Raw genomic sequence first — 18,546 nt, 5'->3', positions numbered from 1 at the left:
TTTACAGTAATTACATTGTTAGTAATAACAGTGGTTATGTTATTCTGAAACTATTATATACAGTCCAGCATGAAGAAAGAACATAATTATGTTTATAGAAGAACTGGTTTTTAAAATAGTGAAAAATACAAGCAAAATCAAAGAAATAAAGTATATACATTGTAATCTCAATTTAAGTGTAATATACTATGAATTCATGTTATCTCTTTTAAAATGTTTATGTATTTCACAGCTCAGTTCACTTAGCAAGCCTTGAAATGATTGACAGTGCTGTAGTAGCTGACATGCCATGGACAAATATAGCAGTGTCTAAATTACCACTTTCAAAACTGAATTTCTTAGAGAAATCAATGAATTTAGTACTGCAGTGGGATAAATGCCTAAGATGATGTAATACATTACACTGCCAGAAAACAATGACACTGTCAGACTATTGAGCTTTGTGATAAGGATTCAGGAAGCAAGCTGAAGTTGTTATTGAAAGTGGCATAATCTATGCATCAATAAAAATAAAGACTACAATGGTTTGAAATACATAAAACATTTTTGAATGCATTGATAAGCAGGGAGGATGACACAAAATCAATTTATTATGATGAAAACTGATAAGTAGGGGAAAAGGATGTTTTGTCTTTCCTATATGAAAGATATAGTTGGATAGTCAGAAGTTGGAACAAGAAATGTTTTCTTGTTAGAAGTGTTTCAGCCAGTAAAAATGAAACAATGATGAAAGAGGATGCCACACTAATATTTTAGAACCATTAATGGTAAAACTGATCTAAAACAATTGCCACCAACAGCTACTAATATTAAAGAAAAGAGATACAATCAGACTTCATATGTCTCCTGATGGAAGTGTCCAATATTTTGGGTGAAGTTTCTTCTCAAAACAGCAGACCTAAACAAAATTAAACCAAGCTTTTACATCTACCATTTTTCAGGAAATTTTGAGAGCAAAAAGAAGCCATAAGGAAAACTATCATTTCTTTAAAAAGTATATTTGAGAAAGGTAGAGAGAATAATGCTTAAAAGAAACTTTAAAGAATCCCAGTGCAGAGCTTGGGCCCAGAGGCTCGGGCCCATCAGCCTACCAGGTGCTCGAAGCAAGGTGGGTTGTTGAGATATTGAGGGGGGAACACAATGACCTTTAAGGGTCAGACCAAAGCACCAGCCCATGTGGGAGACAGGAACTGGGGTAATTAGCATCGACCAATGCCGATTCCACTCACTGATGCACTCTATAGCTAAGGTTGGGGACCTACCTGGCAGGGATAGATCACAGTACCCACTAGTGAGAGTTGGAACAGGGGGCAGGAAAGGTTAGGCTGGGCCATGACACTAACCAGCATGTGGGAGAGCTGGGTCTGGGAGCAATTCTGTGGGGGGAATGTGATGTGCACAATTTCTGCCACTTTGCTTGGGAGGTGGGAGAGTTGATGGGCTAAGCTAGGAATGACTATGGAACCTTTCAATACTCATGAGTATTGGAATTGGATACAAGCTAGGATGGTCCAGTTTGCAGGACCCACAGGCACACCCAAGAATATGGTGTGGGGAGGCCCAGGCTACAACATCCATCACTCTTACATAGGTTGGGATGGAGAGGGTATCTATGTCCAATACGGGTCTAGCCCCAACTGGCACATGGCAAAATCTGGGGGTGGGTCTGGTGGGGGAACTTGGGAAACTCCCATGAGAGGCCTTAGTTCCCTGCTGGTGAGCATGTGATTCAGGCTTGGGTGTTGGTCAGGCTGGACAGGGTAGCTCCACCCATTGGCAATGTGTGGGTTGGATCTGGACAGGGCAGGCTGTCCAGGGCCAGGCCAACTTTAGCTCACTGGCAAGTGTAGAAACCAGGATGGAATGCAGGTCATACTGGGCTAGGCTATCACACCTACCAGTTTGCATGAGCCAGAGATGGGAGCAGTCTGGGCAGGGCCAGGCTGCAGCACCTGCCAGTGACTGGGACTGGGGGCAAGTCAGGGCAGGGCCAGACAATAGCATCTGATGACAAAGGACAAATCAGGGGATAGGCTATACAGAGCTCAGTCAGAGAAACCACTGGCACATGCAAGATCTGGGGCTGGAAATAGGCCTGGTTAGGGAGCTAAGGGAATGCTCCAGCTGGGTTAGGGCTCCATTGGTGAGTGTGAGGGCCAAAATGGGGGCAGAGGTTTGGGCTGGACATGGCCACAGTGTCCCTCAGTATGGGTGTGGACTGGGTCTGAGGTGCGCCAGACTGGGCTAGACTCCAGCTCCTACTTGTGCTCATGAGAGCCAGGGTGGGTATAGAATGGGCTGAGCCAGGTCTCAAGTACAGCTGAAACATGTGAGAGCTGTGTCAGGGCATGGACTAGATGTGGCTGGGCTGTAACACCCAACAGTAAGAACTGGAAAGGGTGTAGGCAAGTTGAGCAAGGCCACTGTTCCTACCAGGACAGGATGTGGATTAAATCAGCTTGGACCAAAGACCACCAGTGTGCACAAGATCTGTCACAAGACCTGATAATGGAACTTGGGAGAACTCTTCTGTCAGGGCAGTCCCTGCAGGTGAGCACAAGAACAAAGGCAAGGAGCAGCCCAGACCAGGCCAAGTTGCAGTATCTGCTGACATACGTGTGGCTCAGGTCTGGGGGAAGCCAGTGTAGGCCAGTTCATAACACCCACTGGCATATTTGACAACAAGGATGGGATGCAGAATAGCCTGGGTCAGGCCACAACACCAGCCAGTTCACCTTAGGCCCAGAACTGAGGGTTGACTGTCCCAGGTTGAGCAGCAGCACCTGCCTGCATGACCCAGAATAGGGGCAGACTGCATTTGGCCAGGTTACAGCACCTATCAGCAAATGCCGAGATGAGACAGGTCATGCTAGACTGGCCACAGCACCCACCAGTACATAGAACACCTGGGGGAGGAGGTGTGCAAGAACAGTAAGTGAATAGTGGGCATTCTGCTGCTGAGCCACTGTTCCTGCTGGTGAGCGTGAGAACTGGAACTGAGGGCAGACCAGGCTGGGCAGGGCTACAAAGCCTGTGGCCTACATGTGAACTCGGGAGGTAAGCCAGGCTGGGCTAACCAATTTGTATCTACTGGTGTAGACTTGAGCCAGAGTAAGGACAGACAGGTTGTTCTTTGACACAGCATCAGCTGGAAAGTGCTGGAACTAGGGGCAAGTCCTGTCAAGCTAAATTGCAGAACCACCTGGAGAGTGCAAGATCTGAAGCAGGGAGTGGGACCATTGGGGAAGCTGTGAGCACTTCTCTGATGAGTTGTAACTCCCACTGGTGAGCATGGGGACAGGCCTGGCTGGAGAAATGGTGGTACACACTAGCATAAGTGTGGGCTGGAGGGTGGAGTCAGTTGGTTTTAGTTAGGCTTCAATTACCAATGATGTATATGAGATCTGAATGGGATGTGGTACAGACCCGACCAGCCCACTGCACATGCTGGAAGGCACAGGAGGAAACAGAACTGGAGGCCAGTCCAGTGGGGCTAATTGGAGGATGCTCTGGCTGAGCTGCAGCTCCTCCTGGTGTATTCGAGGGCCAAGAGCTTGTTAGGCAGGGCTGGGCTGGGCCACAGCACCCATCGATTTGTACAGGAAGGAGGGAAGACAAATTTGATCAACTATCCCAGCGAAGCTTGCCAGCAAATTTCTGGGCCAATAGATACTCTGAGATGAACTATGTCAGCCAATGGACCTTGGAAGGATTTCCTAATCTTTGGAGCAGCGAGATCAACAGCATTTTAGAGTTATTGAAACCACTGGGGCAGGACCCCCAGAAAATGTTCCACAATGGGGAACTTGGGATGACATCGGGTGGCAATTCTCCATCCCTAGGTACTGAGGTGGCTGGGAGGCTGGGCGTGGTTTCTTTCTGTATCGCCCCCTCTACCAGATACAGGAAGAAGAAAAAGAAATGTGTAAACAATGATCTCACCCACTTTCCCTTGATCCTCAACCCTTTCCACCCTGACCGACTATGTAAACATTATCCAAAAATAAAATTTAAAGTAATAATAGTAATAAAGCATTAAAAAGAAACAAGAGAAACACCAAAACCTGCTGATGGAATTTACATTACTGATTAAAGTTGAAAGAAAAAACAAAATAATGGATGAAATGTTGAAAAGTTTGCTAGAAACTCTTTGCTGACTTAGATCTACAAGGGTATATATATATATATATGCTTAAAATGAAATTATTATTTAGATTTAGATGAGATATGATGAAGTTGGTGGTACTATAAATGGGAGGTCAGGCATGGTCATTGTTGCATGCAGATATCATCTCTTTTGTATATTATACTTTTTCATAATAAAAAGTCAAAAATTTAAAACTTGGATCATCTCTTTTCCAGTTAAATAAGGAACATGGAGATGTCATGTATTAATACAATGTTTTGAAGATGACGAAGTTATAAGTGTCAAAGAGATCTAGAAAGAGAAAAATTACCTTAACTTTCAATATTGAACATAATTTGAAGCATCTGAAAGACTTTTGAACGTGAAGATAATGAGTAATAAAATCTATATTAGATCTGAACCTCATAAAAGAGATAGATCTAGACTACAGATATAAATCTAGGATTTATCAGCATACAAATAAGAATCTGTCACAGATTTCAAGCAGAATATTCTGAGTGCATGTGTTGCACCAGCTCTGTTCTAAATTCTTTGAGTATATTTGTTTGAGGGAAGGTGGCTCAGATACTTGGGAGCCAAGAATGGAGTCCCAGGCTCCTGACTGTGGTCTGCTCAGCCCCATCTGTTCTGGCCTTTTCAAGAGTGAACCAGTGGCTGGAATGTCCTTTTCTTTGTGTCTTCTTCTCACTTTGTATTTTGCCTTTCAAATAAATATTTTTTTTAAGTCTGTATGGATTTCCTTTGAACGTGCACTGTAACAGAGAATGAAACTACCACCCCAAAACAGAGTGGCTGGAATAGAGTCTCAGTCCCCAGTTCCAGTCTGGCTTCTTGCTAATAACACCCAAAAGGCATCAGATGATACCCCTCATACCTGAATTTCTACTACCCAGGAGAGAGACCCAATGCTGTTCTTGGATCCTGGGCTGGGCATCTGAGGAGTGAACAACCAAATAGAAGATTCTCATACTCTCTCACTCACTCACTTTCATTCTCATTGTCTTGGCCTTTCAAATAACTAACTAAATATTTTTACATGTATTCACTCGATCCTCACAATAGCCTCATGAAGTAGTACTGTTATTCATATTACATTACATATATGCTACCAAAAGTGACACCGAGGCACACAGTTTCAGTTCTCCATATAGTGAAGTCAATCACTGCAAGCAGAATTTGGATCCATAAAGTCTTTTTTTTCTAAGATTTACTTATTCTTCTTGGTATGTCACATTTACACAAAGAAGGAGAGAAAGAGAGAAAGATCTTGCACTACCCAAGTGGCCTCAATGGCCAGAGCTGAACAAATCCAAAGCCAGGAGCCAGGAGCTTCTTCCACATCCCCCATGTGGGTGCAGGGTCCCAAGATGTTGAGAAATTGTTTTCCCAGGCCACAAGCAGGGAGCTGGGTGGGAAGTGAAGCAGCCAGGATATGAACCTGTGCCAATGTGGAATTCCAGCATATGCAAGATGAGGGCTTTAGCCACTATGCTATTGCGCCAGGCCTGGATCCATGAAATCTTGATCTGGAAAAACAGAACAGCCCATGAACTATGACCTAGAGAGTTTGATATCTAGATCTAAAGCTATTATCAAGAAGAGAATAAAGGACTCTAAAGAAGCAGCAGCCAGAGATAAGATTGAAATAACTGAAACAAGTGTCTAAGCTAGAATGGCACATTCAGGAAAGAGGAATTAGCCAGTGGCATTAAATGTTTCTGGAATACAATCAAGAAAAATGCATACTGAAATTAATTCTGTCACTGGTAGGAAATTCAGCTCATGACTCATTATGGCTTTGTTTGCATTGCGATTCTTTACAGTAGGATGACATAATGTAATTCTGATTTGATTAATTCAAAAAAAGATACTTTGATGATAGCTTCTAGTACAGCATATTTTGCCTTAGAACATGAGAAACACAAACCCAGACATTTATATATAATTTAGAGAGGTTAACAACAGAATCCCTTGCTGAAATGATTCATGCTATGATTCATTTATATGACAATTGTTCCTAATTCATTTAAAGCATGATTCAATTTTGAAGTCTGTCAGACTTGAGATTTAAAAGATAAATTTGGAATACAGCTGTGCTAGAGTTTTCCACTGTTCTAATGTTTCCTAAGATTAGACAGCATTTAAACTCAAGGAAGAATGACAGCTAAGAGCTGTTAAAGAAAAATGATTAGCGTTTCTTAAAAATATGATTGCCCCTAAATTTAAAAAAATATGTTATTTCATTTATCTGAAAGAGTTACAGAGAAAAAGAGTGAAAGAGAGACATCTTCCATCCAGTGTCAGGATGTGACTTCTGATGTGCCACACCTGGGCTCCAAGTCTGACACATCAAAAAAAATCAAGAAACATGGGGCCAATGCTATGGCATAGCATGGCAAGCCTTTGCTGAACTACCAGCATGCCATATAGGTGCCAGTTCATGTCCCAGCTGCTCCACTTCCCATCTAGCACCCTGCATATGGCCTAGGAAAGTAAAGAAGGATGATTCGAGTCCTTGGTCACCCACACACATGTAGAAGATCTGGAATAAAGCTCCAGGCTCCTGGCTTAGGATTCCCTCAGCTCTGGCCCTTGGAGCCATCTGGGGAGAGAACCAGTGGATGGAAGATCTCTCTCCATCTGTTCCTCTCTCTCTCTGTAACTCTTTCTTTTCTAAAAGCTTTATTTATTTTTATTGCAAAGCCAAGTATACGGAGAGGAGGAGAGGAAGATCTTCCGTCTGATGATTCACTCCCCAAATGACTGCAACAGCTGGTGCTGTGCCGATCCAAACCCAGGAGTCATGAGCCTCTTCCAGGTCTCCCTCGCGGATGCAGGGTTCCAAGTCTTTGGGCCATGCTCTACTACCTTCCCAGGCCACAAGCAGGGAGCTGGATGGGAAGCAGGGATGCCGGGATTGGAATTAGTGCCCAAATGGGATCCCGGTGTGTTCAAAGTAAGGACTTTAGCCACTAGGCTACACCGCCAGGCCCTTTGTCTTTCGAATGAAGATTGATATCTAAAATAACAACAACAACAATAAAACAACAACAAAAAAAAGCATTTATTTCCTAAGGTAAAATTTGAACTTTGAAGAGAAAAATTTTAATTTTAGAAAATTTAAATTTGTCACTGTGATAATTATTTTTTCAAGATTTATTTTATTTTTTTTATTGGAAAGTCAGTTATACAGAGAGGAGAAACAGAGAGGAAGATCTTCCAGCCTTTGATTCACTCCCCAAATGGCAGCAGTTGCTGGAGCTAAGCTGATCCAAAGCCTGGAGCCTGGAATTTCTTCCAGGTCTCCTACATGAATGCAGGGTCCCACGGCATTAAGCTGTGTTTTGACTGCTTTTCCAGGCCACAAGCAGGGAGCTGCTGCTGGGATGGGAACTGGCGTCCATATGGGATCCTGGCACATGCAAGGTGAGGACTTAATAGCTGATAGGCTACTGCACCACCCAAGCTTGGTAGGCTCTTCTTTCTTTTTTCTTTCTTTCATTTTAATTTCTCTCTCTCTCTTTACATTCTCTTTTTGCATTTCTGTATCTGTGGATAGAGGGAGATAAGGGGAGACACCACACTCAGCCTCCCACCCATGCCAGGGTCCATATGTGGGGCATTCTCCAAGGGTCCTGTTCAAGTGGCTTTGATAATTCAACAATTCTCTACTGCCGCCAATCTTGCCACTCCAGTCACATTGAAATCTCTGCAGAATCCATTGGCTGACACAGTTCAACTTAACGATTCCATTTGCCCAGGTATTCACTGCCAACACTTGGCTGGGTTTGTTGATCGATTGGCTCTGTCCTCCGTCCTCTTTATGGTACCAGGTGTCCTCTGCAAACTCCAATGTACTCCCATATCCTTCATGTGCATGTAGATATGCTGTCCACTGCTCCATCGAAGCCACTGAGGAGGCCCAGCTCTGACACATGCACTCCACTATCAGATCATGGAACCTGTAATTCTCTCCATGGTTGGAGTTCCGAGTCTGGCAGTTCAGTTGGGAGGCTTCTCATAAAGAACTTGTCTGAGATGATCCCAAACCTGATTCTTGTGTTTGCATGTCAATAAATGGTTCAGCCCATTCTGTCGCTCAAATCAAACTACACGCCCATTGGTAGTTGCAATTGCTGGGTCAGTTCGGTCTCCAGCCCTATCTTCTACACAAACTTATGGGTGTTGCAGTCTAACCCAATCCAGTCTACCGTACATTTGGTCCTTACACAAACTAGTGAGAGTTGTAGCCTAGCTGGAGTGACCCGCAATAACCCCTATCAGGCCTGCTCCCTGCTCTGGTTTCTGTGTTTGCCAGCATGTTCAGCAGACTGGTCCAGTCTGTCCCACATCTCATTCTGCTCTCTTACATGTCAATGGGCATTGAAGCCTAGATCACCCCAACTTTCCAGTCCACACTGGTGCTGCCAAGTGCCACTCTTCATCAAGCCATACCTACCCTTAGTCCTGGTTTTCATGATCACCAGTGATATTTGCAGCCCATCAGAGAAATGCACACTATTTTCCTCATGGGCTCACTCCCACTCATGAATCTGGCATTCTTCACGCGGTTCTTCAGTTTAGCTTGACAGAGGTTGTCCCCCTAGGCACCATCCACTAGCTGATGCTGCAGCAAAGCCCAACCAACCCACACCCACTCTGGCTTATGCACATACCAGTAGGTACAGTCCACCCAACCTGGCTTGTCTCCAATCCAGCTTATATGCAGGCCACCTGGTGTTTTAGCCCTTCCCAGCCTTGTCTGCCCCCAATGTCAGCTCTCACACTCAGCATTTGCTAGTGGATGTTGTAGCCTGGCCCGGTCTGGCCCACCGACAATTCCAGATCATGCTGGTGGGAACTTTGTCAGCCCAGCCTGCCTCCGGTCCCAGTCCTCATGTGAACTGGATAGTAATGTGGCCCAACCTCACATGACCAACACACCATTCTGGTTCTTAGATTTACCAGCAAGTGATATAAACTGGCACAGTCTGTCTTATCCCAGACCTGAGCAATTGGTGGGTTTGATAATTTCTTAACACATGTTTTTTTCTAGTTAGATTAGAGATGATTTTGTTTTCATATCATAATACAATGAATCAACATTTAAAATATCTGAATAATCTTAGGAACCAATATAAATGTTATTATAAAATCATACCTGAGTAACAGAATCAAATCAACCCTGCACAGTAGCCTAGTGGCTAAAGTCCTCCTTGCCTTGCACATGTTGGGATCCTATATAGGCACAGATCCTAATCCCAGCAGCTCCACTTCCCATCCAGCTACCTGTTTGTGGTCTGGGAAAGCAGTCGAGGATGGCCAAAAGCCTTGGGACTCTGCATCCATGTGGGAAGAACCTCCTGGCTTCAGATCAACTCAGCTCCGGCCATTGAGGCCACCTGAACAGTGAAACAGTGGATGGAAGATCTTCCTCTCTCCTCCTCTCTGTATATCTGATTTTCACATAAAAATTAAAAATCTAAAAAAAAGTTTAAAAATCAAAAAAAGAAAAAATAAATTAAAAAAATAAAACATTAAAAATTAAAAAAAAATTTTAAAGAATCAAATCAAGTATTCAATATTAACTTACCTGGTTTCAGATTCCACATGCAACTATCCATTATGAAACTAGAAGTGGGGTAGGCATTGTAGTAGAATAAGTTAAAGTTCATCTTGGAAAGCCAGAATCTCATATCAGAATTCTGATTCAAGTATCTGTTATGGTGCTTCTGATCCAACTCCTGCTGATGCGTCCGTCCTAGGAGGCAGCCAGTGATGATTCAAGAGCTCAGGTTTGTGCTGGTGACGTAAATGGAGTTCTTGGCTTTTCTTGGTCCTCCACCCATTGATGCTGCTTTGCGGGAGGAAACCAGTGAGTGGAAATTTTTTTTTCCTCTTTTTCTTCACTCTGCCATTCAAGTACACAAAAATAAACACTTTAAAATATCAATTTTTTATATTTTATTATTATTATTTTCATTTTATGATACAGTTCCATAGTCCCTTATCCCCTCCCCAATTACCTCCTTCCCCATAGTACCTCTATATCATTACTAAAATATAGTTCTTCACACTCAGTCATATGTGAATCATTGTGGGCATGGACAATGGCAGAGAGTCCAGCATCCTATTGTCAAGATATAGTGAACAGTTCCATTGGAAGTACATCTTTGTCTGCAAGTAGAGATGCATAATGCATTGTATCCTCACATTTGAATATGTTAGTCTCCATTTCACAGCTACTGTAAATCCTCTCAAATGAAAACTCATGATACAAAATCAACAATAGAAAGAAAAACAGAAATTTATAATGCCATGAAGTTAAATGACATGTTACTAGATATGACAGTCTCCATTACACAGCTACTATACATCTCCTCAACTGAAAAGCCACAAAACAAAATCAACATCAGGGAGAAAAAATAAATTAACAACACCATGAAGTTAAATAACATGCTGTTAAATGACTAAAGTGTAGCTGAAGAAATGAAAATCAAGAACCTTCTTGAAGAAAACTATGCCACTGCATGATCTGCGAGTCATTGAACGAATTAATCAGAAGAAAGTGTTTTGAAGAGATGAAACCAACAGAAAACAACAAAACCCATGCAACATAGTTTCCGCTGATTTTTGTTGGTGAGATGTGTCTCTTTTAGACAACAAATAGATGGGTTTTGTTTTTTAATCCAGTCTACTAATCTATGATGTTTGATTGAGCTTAAGCAAGTTACATTCAGGATTAATATATATGGATGGTAATTTTGTCCTGTCATTTGATCAAGGGATTGTTCATTGGTTTAGTCTTCTGTTGTCATTTTATTGGGATGTTCTTCCCATTTGCCTTTGGTTTTGGTAGGTGCTATTCCTCTTCTCTGTCAAGAGAACATCTTGAAGTACCATTTGTAGGGCAGGTTTGGAAGAGGGAAATTCTTTTAACTTTTCTTTACTGTGCAAGAATTTCATTTCCTTTTCAAAGACAAAACAAAACTTTGCAAGCTATGCTATCCTAGGCCGACAATTTTTTCTTTTAGAATCTGGACTATGTCATTCCATTCTCTTCTTGTGTGTAGAGTTTCCTGGAAAAGGTCTCCTGTGAGTTTAATTAGCATTCCTTTATATGTCAATTGATTTTTTTTCATGTGCAAATTTCAGGATTTTTTCCTTATGTTTGATTGAAGCAAGTTGGATGATCATGTGTCTTGGTGAAGATCGCTTTAATCAGTCCTGTTGGGAGTTCTGCTTCCCTCCTGGATCTTGTTTTGCAATTCTTTTTCCAGATTAGGGAAATTTTCCTTTATCATTTCATTAAATATATTTGTAAACCCAGTTTCTCTTTCTGCACCCTCTGGGACTCCCATAACTCTTATATTTGGCCTCTTAATAGTGTCTTTCAATTCTTGAATACTTTTTTTGGCCTGATCCAGCTCTGCTTCCAGCTTTTTGTCTGTTTCCCCCTGGTGACAAGAAATATCTTCCAATTCTGAGATTCTTTCTTCTGCTTGCTTCATTCTACTTTGCAGACTCTCCACTGTACTTTTAATTTGCTTTACTGTGTTCTTAATTTCTTATATATCAGCCTTGATTTGCTTTATTGCTGCTGTTGCTTGTGTAAAATATTCCTAATTCTTTGAACTCTTGTATGTGCTTCTCATTGCTAATTTGAAGCTTTAAAATGAGTCTTATGGATTCTGTATCCCCCATTTTCTTGAGGTCTTCCTCAGTTAACTCTGAGGTAGGCAATGGGTTTTGCTCCATTGTAGGGGAGTCTTCAGTAATATTCATTGTGTCTCTGTTCTTCTTTTGCTCTTGATCATTGTACTTCTGATTAGCAGAGTCTTCTCCTTGGCAGGTTTCTAAGATGTGTCACCCACAGGTCTACAGTTCGATTTTACTTATTGCGGTTAGCATACAGCTCTTTGCTTGCAGCCACTTGTGCCACTCTCTACATCAAGTTCCAGGTCTGGATTCTTATGTTAGATTTCCACAAAGAACTCCGTAGCCCCAACTCCTGGCTCACCAATCTCCACCTCTTGTGATACTGTGCTGAGGCTGCACCATTGTCTCTGCAAGCTTTCTCCCACTTGTGGTTTTAGCAGGTCCCAGGATTAGGGAGACACCTAGTATCCTATATAATTAGGTTTGTGGTGGTACTGATTTTGTCAGAACCTGTTGGCCATTAGGTCTTGGTGCCACATGGACGTATTTTGACCTGTATGATGCTACACTTGGTATTTTTTTCCTGCGTGACCAGTGGAATCCACGGAATTCGGTGAGTTCTCGTGAGCTCAGCACATGCGCATTCACTGTTGACACCTGCAGTCTTAAAGCTTTTTCCACAGTGTACAAAATGGCACCTGACATGCCCCTACTAGAGTTCTTGATCTGCTGGCCGTCAGGTCTGAGGGCTATCCAGACCTGTCTTGGGTGGAACCTGCAGAATGTCACGTTGCTGGAGTTCACTGAGTCAGAAATGAGTTCATTCCAAGCTCAGTTTATGCTCAGTTCTTTCTGTTGCCTTTGCCTCCTTATGCAAAATGGTGCCTAATTCAGCTCTACTTGGCTGACTGGGCTGTGTAATCCACCCTGTTCTCGCACTTCCCATCTGGGATCTGCCACTCTGTCTTTGCCACTGGTCAAATCAAACAGACCACCAGGACAGACAGTTCTTTGTCTGGGCCTACCTCCCAAGGTGCCAGTGAAAGTCCCTTCCCACCTGGTGGAGTTGCTGGTGGAGTTCCGGCTGCTGGTGAAGTTCAGATCTCCCGTTACCTGAATGCTGCTGGAGTATCAGTCACTGCAACACCACACTGTTGTGTCCGCTGCTTTCCTGTGTCTGTCAGTCTCCAGGTACCCTCTGCTGTTGTTCTGTCCTCTCCTATTTCCTGGAATGTGTCCTTTCTGCTTCATCCTGATTAAATGTTTTTCCATCCGTTTAAACGTGTCCTTACCCTATTCTGCCATCTTAATTCTCCACTTTCTTTCTTGATTGTCAGTTTTTTAGCACCAAACCTAGACTGAGGCTTTCCTTCACAACCAAAGAACACAGCATGCAAAAGAACTGGTTAAATAGAATCAGGGAAATCTATTTACTTTAAAAATAATAATAAAATATAGAAATTTTTGTGTTAAATGCTAAGTAGTTCATAATAGTCTAGCCAGTTAACATAAGTACTTAGGTTTCAATTACACAAAAACATTATTGCCAACGACTGCAAGCATGATCCTAATTTATCAGATTACTTCCTTAGACAGTGTGCTTTTGATCTGCTCTTCCAAAGAAGAACAAATGTGCAGACTTCAATGCTTAATAAAGTTGAAAGCTTCTCTCTGAGGTAGCTGAAAATTTTATCAAAGAGGCGATAGACCTGGTTGCAGCCGCAACAAAGAAGTGCCATATAAAGCCAAGGGGAAAGCTGTTGTACACCATTGGTGGCACAGTGCCATTGAATATGGCCATGTTAATTGGAATGTATTGCACAGGACATCCCACTTCATGCTGGGCAAATGACCCTGAAAGTTTTAAGGTATATATAAAAAAAGTTCAGATGTAAAAATAATCACACAGATAGTGGATTCTCTATCCCTGAATGGGCATAGCTTCCCAGAGATCTGGGTGACTGAAATTTTCTTTTTTAAATAATGCCCTTTGAGTAAGTCCCCACATATGCATCTTCCTTTACAGCCATTTGAAAACTTGTCTTCTAATAATTTCACACAGAGCTTTCAATGTAGCAACATTCAAAAGAACAAAACTAATGAAACACAGCAACTTTTACACTTTTGGCTTTGGGAGAACTCTGATTAAAGTTATGAGGTAGTTCAAATGGGAATTTCTTTATTGCCAAAAAATGAATAACTTCTCATCTAATAGAAAAATTAGAGTGAAAGTCTAGAGAGTATACAACATGCCTCAGGTACAGCAGAATGTAATTCTGATTTAAATTCTTATATCCTGAGATGCTTATATTGTTCCTGGTTTCAGGTTATGGGTAGAGAGCAATCACCACATTAGCCTCATTACAGCCTGTTTCTCTTATTCTTTAAAGAAAGCATTAAAATAAAACATCATAACATGCCAACTTTCTAATATCAGAATCATTAATTTTATAATATCAGAAACAATGTCAAGATATACCAACTAATAAGCATAATCCTTCACTGACATTCCCAGTTTTTGCTTAATTTTATAAATTATCCAGAATATAAAGCAAAGAAAATAGAAGTCCTAGTAATATAACAGTCCAAGTATAAATGTTCCTCAAAGTCTTGCATGTCAAGCCAACTTTACTCTAATGAGGAAGCCCCAAATTCTTAAGTGTATTGACCTATTTTCCCAAGTCATTCATTACACAGAAGAATCCTGAATTACATTACATCCAAGTTCTATTTTCCACTGGAGATCAATACAAGCCATTTTAAATACTAATTAATTTCTGACAAGTAAACATTTTATTTTTCTGGTATGGTAATGTTTTGATATGCTAATATGCATATACTGTGGAATAAAGTAAGCCATTTAACACATTTCTCTTTCAATCCCATTTCCTGTGAAATTTCTGAAGTGTAGGAGGACAATTGATTGGATTTTATTTGCATGAGAACAATTGATTGTATATAGAAAACAAAGCGAGGTGCTTCCTTCTGAGGCAGGGGAATTGGAACTAGCAGACCTAGTTCCCTCTTGTTGTTGAGATGTGAATGCCTCACACCCTCTCCCATGTGCCTTCATGATCCTTGGTCAATCTTAGTTTTTTAATATTTATTTTATTTTTTATGGGAAAGTCAGATACACAGAGAGGAGAGACAGAGGGGAAGACCTTCTGTTTGCTGAATCACTCCCCAAGTGGTCACAATGGCCAGAGCTGAGCTGATCCAAAGCCAGGAACTGAGCCTCCTCCAGATCTCCCATGCAGGTGCAGGGTCCCAAGGCTTTGGGCTGTGACTGCTTTTCCAGACCACAAGCAGGGCGCTAGATGGGAAGTGGACTGCCAGGATCAGAAGCGGCACCCATATGGGATCCTGGTGCATATGAGGCAAGGACTTTAGTCGTTGGGCTATTGCACTAGGCCTTCCACGTGTTTTGTTTTGTTTTGTTTTGTTTTGTTTTGTTTAGTTTTTTAAATCAGGCTCCATGCACCAAGTCCATTGTTGCAGAACAGAAAACACTAAAGTACCTCCTGAAAGGAGAAAAATGTTAGACAGCAAGGATGTACAAACAACCTCATTAAGATGCCAATAAAGACACAAACATCCCATATTGTAGTACCTGTTCAATTCCTGGGTATAGTGCCTGATTCCAGCTTCCTGCTAATGTGTGCCCTAGAAGGCAGCAGTTACAGGTGCTACGATTGTGCCCTTGCCACACATGAGAAAGACTCGAGTTAAATTCCCAGTGTCCACCTTAGGTCCTCTCCTAGCCTAGATCTGTCACTGTGGTTGCCTGGACGTGCAGTAACAGATAGGAAGCTCTTTTTCCCTGTTGGTCTCGCCTTTTGTCTCTCTCTCAAATTAAAAAATTAAAATTAAACAGCATGAAGGTACAGTTTTTTTAAGGAATCATTGCAGAACAATATATAAAACCAAAAACTTTATGAGAAGATAAATAAAGTTAGCAAATCCATAACCAGATTAATCAGCAAAAATTGGGAGAAAAACAAATGACCAGCATTGGGAATCAGAGACTTGACTTAAACTTGACTTAAACTTTAACAGATATTAAATATATATTAAGAAAATATTTAAATGATTTTATGCCATTAAATACAAATGCTTAAATGTTAAAGTTCCTTGAAGGATACAAACTATGAAAGCAATGCCTTTGGAAATGGCAATTCTACTCAGTGGGCATACACAGGTTAGCATATAATTGAAAGAGAACAGAAACAAGCGTGGAAAATTACAGAGCATAGCCATAATGATAGTATTTAACAACAGAAATTTTTAGTTCCTTTATGATCAGTTCTTTAGCAAAAAGGAGCAAGAGAATCTGAGAATATAATTTTAAATGTGTCAAAGATGTAATGGGAAGCACTCCACTTTCTCAAAGGCCACAAAACAGTCACAGGATTTTAAACACTTAACCTAAAACCTTAGTCTAAAACTACTTTAATGCAATTATTGTGGCATTATTTTTTATGAACTTTTTATGAACATTTTTTATGATCATACCTATAGTATTTAATATTTATAAGTTACATAGAATGAATATGTATTATTTAAGGAGCTTTTATAAATTAACACAAATGAGGTTGCTAAAAAGTGATCAAAGAACATTAACATGTAATTGATAAGGAAAAATGACAAATATACACAAATGATATATTAAAACATCTTCAACTTCCGTAGAAACACGTAAAGGACCCTCCCATCTGGCAGCCATACAGGCAGCCCTGAGTCAGACCTGGCTTAGGGACCTCTGACCTGCCTGCCCTCAGGCTACCCAGTGGCAAGCTCTGGGAACTTGGTGGTGTGGCTTACAGGGGTTCCGGGGAATGACATAGGTGGGTGCGAGCAGGGACTTGAGGGTTTATGTCCAGATGAGAAATGACTACTGAGGATTTCCACGGACAAGGCCACTATACTTGCAAGTAACAGAAGTGGTTGAGACTGAGCAGTTTGGAGACAGAGACTGGAGGACATTTAAGGGTCCAAGTACCAGCACACATGGGAGACAGGAGCTGGGGTAGTTAGCATCGACCATCACCAAATACCACTCACTGGCACACACTAAAACTAGGGCTGGGGGTCTACCTGGCAGGGCTAGATAACAGTACCCACCAGTGAGAGGTAGAACAGGAGACAGACAATGTTAGGCTGGGCCATGACGCTAACCAGCATGTGAGAGAATCAGGTCTGGGGCAAGGATCTGTTGGGGATATGTGGGCTCATCCCTGTGGAACTCAACCTCTGTTGGCACACACAAGATCTGTGGCTGGGAGCAGGCCTGGTTGGGGGACTACGGGGATGGCCCAGCTGGATTGGGGTTCCCAGTGATGAACTCAAGAGCCGGAATGGGGGCAGCAGGTTAGGCAGACCATAGCTACAGTGTCCTTCAATATGGGTGTGGATCAGTCTGGGGAGCACCAGCCTGGGCTAGACTCCAGCACTCACTGGTACTCATGAGAGCCATGGTGTGTGCAGAATGGGCTGGACTTGGTCTCAGATCCCACTAAATCAAGTGAGAGCTGTATCTGGGTGTGGCCCAGGTGTGGCTGGGCTGTAGCACCCTACAGTAAGAACAGGAATTAGTGTAGGCTGATTGGGCAAGGACACTATTCCTGCCAGGACAAGAGGTGAACAAAGTCCACCTGGGACAAGGACATACTGCTACCACTGGTAGGAGACCTGATAGAGGAGCCTTGGAAACTCCTTTGTTAGGGTGCAGTCCCTGCACATGAGTACAAGAAATAAGGCAAGGAGCAGCCCAGGTCAGGTTATAGTACCCATAGGCACAAATGTGTCAGGTTTGGGGCAAGCCAGGTTAGACTAGTTCATAACACCCACTGGCCTATCTGAGAACCAGAATGGGGTACAGGACAGTCTGGATCAGGCCACAACACCAGTCGGTTCATATTAGAGTTGGAACTGGGGCAGACCAGGCCAGGCCAGGCTACAGCACCTGCTGGCAAATGCCGAGGTGAGACGGGCCATGCCAGACTGCCCTGCAGCATTCACCAGCACATGTGAGCCACAGCAGGGGTTGGAGAGGTGTTGCGAACTTGGTGGGGAGGCAGTGTGGGCTACTCTGTTGGACCACTGCTCGCAGTGTTGAAACTGAGAACTGGGACTTGGGCAGACCAGGCCGGTCAAGGCTACAACACCTGTTTGCCTACATGTGAACTGGGTAAGGAGGAGAGTCAGACTGGGCTAACCGACTGTCCACTGGTGGATACATGAGCCAGAATAAGTGCAGGTTGGTTGGGGTTTGCCACAGCATCAGCTGTGAAGTGCTAGGACGAAGGTCAAATCCTGTCAAGCTAGACTGCAGAACCACTTGGAACATGCAAGATCCAAGATTGGGAGTGGTCCCAGTAGAGAAATGGTGAGCACCTCTCTTATGGGCTACAACTCCCACTGATAAGCATAAGAACCATAAGAGGGAGTGCATGTGACTAGACAGGCAGTGGCACCTGCCAGCATGAGTATGGGCTGGATAATGGGATCTGTTGGGTTGAGCTAAGCTTCAGTGCCCACTGATGTGTACAAGAGGTAAATGTGGTGTGGAGCAGTCTACTGTACATGCTGGCAAGTTCAGGAGCCAGGGCTGGAAGCAGTCCTAGTGGGGGTTATTAGGGGATGCTCCTACTAGGCTGCAGTTCCTGCTGGTGTATGTTGCAGCTGAGTGTGTGGTGGGTAGGGTTGGGCTGGGTCACAACATCCACTGGTTTATGTAAGAG

This window comes from Ochotona curzoniae, unplaced genomic scaffold, assembly GCF_017591425.1.
Source record: "Ochotona curzoniae isolate NIBS_2020 unplaced genomic scaffold, NIBS_Ocur_1.0 scaffold_2587, whole genome shotgun sequence".
NCBI classification, from domain to species: Eukaryota; Metazoa; Chordata; class Mammalia; order Lagomorpha; family Ochotonidae; genus Ochotona; species Ochotona curzoniae.
Note: the sequence above shows the minus strand (reverse complement) of the source record.